Here is a 9,490-nt window from a genome sequence, read left to right as displayed (position 1 = left end):
GTTCTGAAGAACCTTAATACGCTTTTTTAAAGATGGTGTAGAAGCGGTGTGTAGGAACACAAGTTGCCATCTCGGCTAGTTGCCCTGGGAAAACTCATTTTAAAAGTTGTACAGGTCACATTTATCGTAGCTCCACTGACCAGAGCAAGTGACGTTGTGGGAAGGAGCTATATACCAAGGCCTGAGTGCAGGAGACCAGCCATTGGGAAATATCACTTTCAAAGCCCTGCAGTGAATACACTCGGTGTTCGGTTTTGCCAGGGAAGTCTTGAGAGTAAACCATGTAGAGTGGATGAGACATGCTTTGTATGAAATTTCAATGTGTAAGACAGTATGTGTATAATGGAATGATGAATCGCCACCGTTTAATAACGTGTCTGGTGCTCCTTCAACAAGATCAGTTGTGGCCGTTGTCAAGTATAACACACCATTCCCACACAGGGAGGCATTTCTGTTCGTCTTGTAGCTTTTTTCCTGTGTTTGCAGATTGAGATCTGAAAACAGGGCATATCTAGTGAGTTAATTTCTGTTGACTTTCTCTTCTAGCTGTGATTGCACAATCCTCTCATGTCTGAAAGCCTTAGGACAATGGACACATCCGAGGTGAGTAGTATAGTTAGCCTTGCCTTGTCTTATATTGTATTTTAGGACTTTTAAAAATGGAAATGGAAGAATAAACTTAATGTCAGATAAATACATGCATATGATAGCACCGGATGAATTGACGGAGCCAACCAGTCTCTGGTTTTCCTGACATGATCTATTTGTTGTAGGGGTTGGATTGACTCAGAAGGTGCCAACCTCTCATGTCCCGTGAAGTCTAAACAGGCTTCATGGACACAAGCATGATGTGAACAGAGCTTCGTTCCCAGGCTGGAGATGAACACAGCATTCCACAGTGTTCACAAGTGCTCAGACTCAGATGGAGTCACAGGGGTTTTCTTTGCTAAATTTGTATAGTTCCAGACAGCTTTTGGAAGACCCCACTATGTCAGATGAGACCTAGAATGTAGGAAGACAATGCACTCCAGACCCTTCACTTCTCTCCCTATGTGTGTCTCTGCTCGTGCGTATATGTAGAGCATAGCAGTGTCCAAACATGTTTCTAGTAATAATTCTTCTTTACTGTTTGCATTTTTTTCTCCCAATCACTGTAGTCTTGGTTCAGATTCTCAACATCTCTTCACAGTCAAATGGAAACACTGTTCTCTGCCAGCTGCCTTACTTCTGTCTTCTGCCATGCTGCAAAGTTCTGCCCGTCCTCTTTCCCAGGAAGGTCCTCATTTCAGTCCCGATGCTGCTACTGCTTTCTTAGCTTATTTTCTGAGTTCTTTTTCTCCTGATCGTAACTTATCCTTTTCTTCTTCTCAGTTCCCCATTCATTCCACATTAGAGGACTTCTGTGATCCAATCCTTTGCTGTGAGTTTAGTGACTATTTCTTGATAGCATGGACTGCTTGTGTAGCATTCAGATCATAAGTTTAACTCCTGTGTTGATAGGAAGAGGTACATCAAGCTCTCCTTGTCAGAATGGAAGTCGTAGCCTCCATTTTTTTCCTTGTATGTGGTATTGATGTCAATCTACCTTGTGGCTTTGGTGAGTACTCTGAAAGGAGGGATTTTTTTTTCTGGACCCTTCTTTTTATTCCCTCCACCTCCCCCCCTCCCCCCGTACTCCCTGAGGTCAGGTTAGGAGTTACAGTTACTGCCAGCTCTGTTGTTGTTCATTCTGCTCCAGTGGCACATGTGATGATGTAGATGATGAGGAAGTGTGGTTTGAGAGACAAGTATATCCTTTCTTGTCACACCGGAACTGTCCATCTCTGCTAGGTGCTAGGCTGGAAGGATCTGTTCCTCAGTAAGGCCTGAGTGCTGACAAGCTGTATGGCTAGCAGGCAGGTATGGTGAAGGCCTTGGGAGTAATGTGAGAAAACAGAATTAGTGGATACCATTTGTGTACGAGTCATGAGAAAGGCACATGGAGCTTGAGTAAAAACAGGAGCACAGGTCTGGATAATGTGCATATCTTGCTTATATATTTTATATCAATACTTCCATCTAGTTTGTAGATCATATAAAATGTATTCCTTGCTCAAAAATGTCTTGACATAATTTTAAACACAAGAAACAGGACCAGCTAGATTGCAGTCCCTACAGGGTTGGAGCAGGATTCTCTACAAAGGCCATAAGTACTCTGGGTCAGATTCAGCAGCTTACCTGACATTTGCCATAGACAGAAGCCAGAGTGTGGCTGGTAAAGGTGAGAAGCGTACTGTGCACTCTTACCTTCACTGACCTACACAGTGGCTCATGTTCGTAGTCAGTAGCTCAGAAGGAACACTTGAAGCACATTTGGACAACAGGAGTGTTGACATACTGTCTGGATGGTAAAAATAAAGGTATTTGTGTCTCCTATCAAAGCTCATCAAAAATGACCTCAGCAGAAGACTTTACAAGTAAAGTGCTTAGCACTAGGAGCTTTGAAGACAGGGTCCCACTATGTGACCTTGGTTGGCCTGGAACTTGCTCTGAAAACCATGCTGGTCTTGAACTCACAGACCACCTGCCCCTGCTTTCCAAGTGCTGGCCTCAAAGGTACACACCACACCCAGCTACTAGGACCTTTTTTTGTTTCTGTTCCCATAGCTACATGCCCTACTGGCCTACCTGTCTTATATTGATAAGGAGCAATGCTTCTACCAAAGGCCACCACTATGACTCTATTCGGCTAGAGGGACTGATTTTATCCAAAACACTTTGCTTCTTATGACTGCAAGGCAATAGGTGGTAAAGACGCTAGTGATGGTTTTCCCGAGTAATCTAGATTACCCTGGGAAAATCGGACTAGGCTGCTATGGAGATAAGGGAGAATATTAATTACTTTTGTACTATTGTGACCAAATACTACCTGAAAGAAAGCACATAGGGGAGGAAAGATTTATTTTGGCTCATTGTTTCAGAGGTATCAGTCCATCATGGCAGTGATGGCAGGTTGGAGTGGCTCCATCAGTGGAGGTGAGAGTGTGAAGAGGAACTGCTGTTCACACCATGGCAGACCTGGAACCAGAGAGAGAAGTGGGAACCAGGGGCAGGTATAACCTTCAAAGACGCCCCATTTGTAGTCTACTTCCAGCAGCCAGACCCTACCACCTAACCCTTCCACAGCCTTCAAAGTAGCACCACACGCTTCAGATCTCATGCTCAAAACAGTGAGCCTGTAGGGAACATTCCACAGTCAAACCATGAAATGACATCACTAAGGGTGTCTCTTAGTATAACTGTGCCCTCTTCTTGTAGCACTTCAGTTGTACTTCCTAGTGAAGAAGCAAGGCCTGCTGAGACATTTGCTGAAGGCTGGGGAAATACAGCGTGAGTACTAGAATAAGATAGACAGCTAACACACACATGACCAGTTACAGAAATGAAGACTAGTTATGTCAGTTATTTCTGTTTTATAACAAGTATGTTTATGTCTGAGGATGTAGCTATGATAGATTACTTTTCAGGACTGTTTTTATATGTGTTCACATGTAGCAAGCAAGTATTTTGGATGCTAATTTTTTCTGTAATTTTTCTTCGGTCTAGAATTAGGAAGTGATCATTTTTAGAAGTGACTGCTGTTTCTTTTTCTTGGAATCTAATTTTAATGTGTATGAATTCAAATTTCTCAGCTTTTCTTATAGTGTGTGCTTATTGACTCTACTTCCTTTCAGAAGGGTATTACCTCACTGGAAATTAAAAGTAGAACAGTTCCGACCAAGAAGGCAGTGTGGGCTGTAAACTCAGTTCAGTGCGCATATGCGGGTATTCGTCAGCGTTTGTTTGTGGTGTTCCCTGGTCCATCTTTGGATGTGGATCTTCTTTAGCTGATGCTGTCAGTGTTTGTTTGTGGTGTTCCCTGGTCCATCCTTGGATGTGTATCTTCTCTAGCTGATGCTGTCTGTATTTTTTGGCTGTCAGAGCTATAGTTTATGTTTTGGTGAAGTTACATAAGAAAGGTATATATCACGTCTCAGGCCACAATAGCTTCACAGAGTGGCCTCCTGGAGTTTGCTAATCAGTAAGAAAAAGAACAACAAACCTAATGCCAGCTTCAAAAGGTCATCAGAGGTGGCAGGTTACTTCTACAGGTAATCCCGTAGGCAGCATCACCTAGTCCTGTCTGAGGTGAAGTGGGGTGAGGATGGAGGTATATGTTCTGTCCACATAAACAGCACTGAAAAGGAGTAGGCAGTGGTCCCCATGTCCTGGAATCCTCCACACATACGCCAGTACATCCAAAGTACCATCTTTTTAGTGCATTGTATTTGTCTTAAGTCTCAAAATGATGCCAGGAATTTATTTCACACACACTATGACTACTCTTGTTTCAGATATCTGGCATTTATAGATGGATTTCAACCTACCCTGTACAAAGTATAGCAGACTGGAGTATGTGTGGGAACTTGGTAATGAGCTGAAGGGGTAAACCTTGAGTCTTGGGCAGCTGTGGTGGGTGACTTAACCCTGAAGTTTGGACACCTTCCTAGATGAGCCTGGTTCTGCACCCTGGTAGTTCCTAGTCGATGCTCTCCAAGCCCGTGTCTCTGGTTAAGGAACTTCTTATTCTTTTTCCCAGGAAGTTTGGTCTGATGATGAATGAAAGTCTTTCCGATGTATTATGCTCAAAGAGTAAGCAGCCCCTTCCCTCTTTCTCATTCACAACTCTCAAATGCTGCTTTTTTTGTCTAAGTCAGTTACTGGGCACCAGCTTAAAACAGTCACCAGAGATGACAGATCACTTGTGCAGATATTTCCATAGGCAGTGTCAGCTTGTACAGACTGGGCTGAGTGAGGAGAGGATGGAGGTATTTGTTCTGTTCTGAGTCTGTACACACCATCTTAATTTGCCTGTGTATGAAAAGAAATTAAGCAAGTCATCATGGGAAAAACAGTTTACAGGTTAGCAAACCACAGGAGAAAAAAAATCTTTTGTTCCTTCCCACAAATTGCCCCCTTCTTTCATGTCGCATAGTTAAATACATCAATTCCTAAATAATTGTTTATGTAGAAACCTTGGAAACAAACTGATATTTTTATCAAAGACAAAAGAAATTAATAAATGCTATTCTTACTTTTTATTTTCTGTCGCTGCTTTGTGTTTCTTCTGTGATGAGTTCCCAGTTCCTTACTACCTCTTGTGTCTGCCTCGTCTCCAACTCTTGGTCCCCCTGTCTCAGCCTTCTGTGGGAGTGGGATCTGTGGAGCCTACCACATTGCATGTCTTCCACTCTGTATAGTTAGTGCCCTATTTTCCAGTGTGGAAACTGGGAAGTGATTCTTCCCCTCCAGATCTGCCCTGAGACCTTCCCCTTTCTACTTTCATGGATGACTTTCAAAATGTTGAGGTTTTGAGCTGGCTTCTGCTTGTTTATATATTGCCTTATAGGATGCTAGTGATGTTTATTTCTGTTGAATCTAGCAGTTCTTCTAGCTTTTGGAAGAGCATATGTGGGTGTTTATGACTGTATTTTATAAATAACTTAGAGACAACATTGACTGCTGGATTTGTCGTTGTTGAGTCAGAGTGTATTTTAAGTGGGAAACGAGAGAATTATCAATTGCTTACATTTGTTTTCTGCCTTTTGTCTCTCATCATTACTAAATTAGTATCTTTGTAAGGCATTTTGCAGATGATTTTTCTTCCGTGATAAGAAAACTTAAATGTATATCCTGTGTAAACAATGCTCGTGGAGAGGAGTGACTGAGGCTTGGGCTAAGGAAAGATGTTTGATTACAGGGGTTGGTGTCATTTGAGGATGTCTCTGTGGACTTCACCTGGGAGGAGTGGCAGGACCTGGATGATGCTCAGAGGAAGCTCTACAGGGACGTGATGCTGGAGACCTACAGCAGCCTGCTGTCCTTGAGTGAGTGAAACTCTCCAGTACTCCTATTAGAAACTTACTGCTTTTGGGCAACTACAGGAACTTCTTCCAAGGATTTTCTGTTGATGTTGTTGTTATTCTAGTGACCAAACTAGGTCTTGTGCAATGTAGGTAAGTACCCAGCACTGAGCTTAATCTCCAGACTGTTCGTATTTTTTTAAGATTTGTTTTATTTTTTCATATGTATGGGTATTTCACCTCCATATATGTGTAATCACCATGTGCATGCAGTGCTGAAGGAAGTCAGAAAGAGCACTGGAGTCCCTGGAACTGGAGGTACAGGCAGTTGTTAGCGGCCATGTAATTGCTGGAAATCAAGCCTAGGTCCTCTGCAAGAGAAGCAAGTATTCTTAATTTTGAGCCACTTCTCCAAGTCTCCATTTGGTGTTTACTATTTTTTGAGGTAGGGTCTCACCATAGCCCTGGCTGTTCTTGAACTCACTATGTAGACCAAACTGTCCTTGAACTCACTATGGAGATCCGACTGCCTCTGCTTTCCAAGGATTGAAGGAATGCTGCACCACATCCAGGGCTATTTCTGTTTTTAACTGGCACATCACAGTTGCATCCTGAAGATGTTCTGTCTTCCCAAGTCTTAACATTAGGCTCGATGAGCAGCTCCTCTCTAGTGCTCTTCTATGCCTCGTTGTTGTGGAGTAGCCCGAGCTGTCGACACAGGGAGACGCAGCAGAGAGAGCATCCGCACTGGCATGTTGACAGTGGAAGCTAAAGTTTTTTATTTATTTCTCAAAAACCTCTTCCTATATACTGTGCATGATAGTGCACACCTTTGATCCCAGCACTTGGGAAGTAGAAACAGACAGATCTCTGTGAGTTCAAGGCCAGTCTAGTCTACAAGGTGACTTCAGGCCAGGCATAACTACAAAGGGACTCTGTCTCAAAATAACTAAAACCAAATGTGTACATACACCTCAACAAACAAACAAACAGCCTCTTCCTGTTTACTACTCTTTTAGTTTTGTGCTTGTATCAGTTTTTACATTTGTGCTCTCGCTGATATTTTCTTTGTACTAATTTTTACTTTGGTGTTTTGTCCTTTCTCTGTTCCTCTTTCCTTCGTTGCTTTTCTGTAGGAACTTACTGCTTCCGTTCTGTTGCTCTGACCACATTGTTTATTGGTGGTATAGTTTTTATTTGTTGCAATGCACTTTTAAGTTTTTTGTTTGGTTTTGATTGTTTGTTTTTAACAGTTTTTCATTCAGGTCAGTGTTGTTTACTTTTCATAATTTTTTTTTAATACATGACTTCTTGTTCGTGTGTGGTTCAATCACATCTGTCTGTAGGGCTTGCCTGACCCTTTCATGCATGAGAAGGCTTCCTCTACTTTCCCTCTTATATCTTGAGGTAGACTCTCTCACTGAACCCGAAGCTTGCCTTTCCAGCCAGGCTATTGGCCAGCAACCTCCTGGGATCTGCCTGTCTCTGTCCTCCTCCTTCTGCCCCCGCCCCTCCTGCACACATACACACACCACACCCAGCTTTCATCTGAGTGCTGGGTCTCCAGCCCTGATCACCTGAGTTGTACAAGCATTTGTAAGTCCTCTGACCCCATGTGAAGATGGGATCTTACTGTGTAGCTAGTGTATTAGTCACTTTTCTATTGCTGTAATAAAACACCATAACCAAGGGAACTAGACAAGAAAGCATTTAATTGGCTTATGATTTCAAAGAGTTAGAGTCCATGATGGTAGATCAAAGGCATGGCAACAGGAACGACTGTGGGCAAGCTTTGAGTTTCAAAAGTCATGTGTCATTCCCAGTGTTCTCTTTTTGCGTCCTGTTTGCGGATCAAGATGTGAGCTCTCAGCCGTTCCTGCTGTCATGCCTTTGTTCAAGTACTATCTCATTTGCTTTTTTCCATTTTCTTAATTTGCAAAATTTTGTTTTTTAAAGATATACTTTCTTAGCCAGGTGTGGTAGTGTACACCTTTAATCCTCCCAGCACTTGGGAAACAAAGGCAGGTGGAGCTCTGAGTCCAAGACCAGCCTGATCTACTACGGGATGAGTTTCAGGACAGCCAGGGCTACACAGTGAAAACTTGTCCTTGAAAAACCAAAAACAAAAAGATCTCTCTTCACAGACTTTCCTTCAAAATTGTTTCAGTGCTAAAATTATAGAACTGTGCCACATGCTGGCTCTTAGGATGTCTTAGTTCTGTCTTTGTTTGTGGGTTTTTTTAAATCATATTTAATTATGTGCGTCTGCATGTGGCTTTATGTATATGACATCATGTATGTGAGTACAGTGTTTACATAGGATGCAAGAGGAAGGTAGATCGTGTGGAGCTGGAGTTCACAGCTGCTTATGAGCTGCCTGGTGTTAGTGCTGAGAATTGAGCCCCACTCCTCTGCAAGGGAAACATGTGCTCTTCACAACCGAGCTGTCTCTCCAGTCCTGTTTTGTACTTTTCATAGTTGACTGTAATACACCTTGGGAATTGATCTGTTTTGGCTGAATCTGTGGATGTTCTTAAAGCACTTTTAAAATGTTCTCATTGGTCCTGTCACTGCCCATTGCCCATAATAATATATATTGTCATTTTATGTGTATGGTTGTTTTGCCTGCATGTATATCTGTACACAACATGAGTGCAGTGCCTTCAGAAGGCAGAAGAAGTGCTGGGCGGTGGTGGCACACGCCTCTAATCCCAACACTCAGGAGGCAGGGGCAAGTAGATCTCAGTGAGTTTGAGGCCAGCTTGGTCTACAGAGCGAGTTCCAGAACAATCAAGACTGTTTCGCAGAGAAAGCCTGTCTCAAAATAAGACAAACAAGCAAACATTAAATTAATTAATTAATAAACAGAAGGCAGAAGGCATCTGTTTTCCTGGGACTGAAGTTGGAAACAGTTGTGAACCTCCATTTGGGTTCTGAAAATTAAACTCACGTCCTCTGCAAGAGCCATCTCTCCAGCCCAATGTATTGTCATTTTTTTTTTTTTGGTTTTTCGAGACAGGGTTTCTCTGTGGCTTTGGAGCCTGTCCTGGAACTAGTTCTGTAGACCAGGCTGGTCTCGAACTCACAGAGATCCGCCTGCCTCTGCCTCCGGAGTGCTGGGATTAAAGGCGTGCGCCACCATCGCCCGGCTATTTTTATTTTTTTATTTTATTTTTTTTTTGGTTTTTGTATTGTCATTATTTAATGTACCTCACTTAGCAGTTAGCCAAAACTTGTACAATTCTTTCCTATTACTAGATCGGTGTGATCCCAAACCTGAGTTAATCCTGAAGTTGGAACAAGAAGCTGAGCCATGGAAGGAAGATGTCCCAAACCAGAGCCTCCCAGGTCAGTGAATGCGCCCTGGACAGGGATGCCAAGTGAGGAAGCTCAGCAGATGGTGGCTGTTTGAGCTCTTTTCTCCATTTTTCCCATGTTCCAGACTTGATTATAAGTGTTCTTACTCATCTAACAATCAGTGTGTACAGTCTACAAAAGGCTCTTTCATGTACATGTGTACCACTTTATTAGTCAGGGTTTCCTAGAGGAGCAGAACTGATAGAGCGCACACGCATGCACATGCGTGCGCACACACACACACATACATA

At 42.8% G+C, this 9,490-nt stretch overlaps 1 pseudogene; it reads left to right on the top strand.

Annotated features, from left to right (window-relative positions):
• The first annotated feature begins 2,973 nt into the window (after nucleotides 1-2,973).
• LOC106143737 overlaps nucleotides 2,974-9,490 on the top strand; it is a 35,246-nt pseudogene continuing 28,729 nt past the window's right edge.

Source organism: Microtus ochrogaster, chromosome 7, assembly GCF_000317375.1.
Source record: "Microtus ochrogaster isolate Prairie Vole_2 chromosome 7, MicOch1.0, whole genome shotgun sequence".
Taxonomy (NCBI): Eukaryota; Metazoa; Chordata; class Mammalia; order Rodentia; family Cricetidae; genus Microtus; species Microtus ochrogaster.
This window is presented reverse-complemented; position numbering and strand designations above follow the sequence as displayed.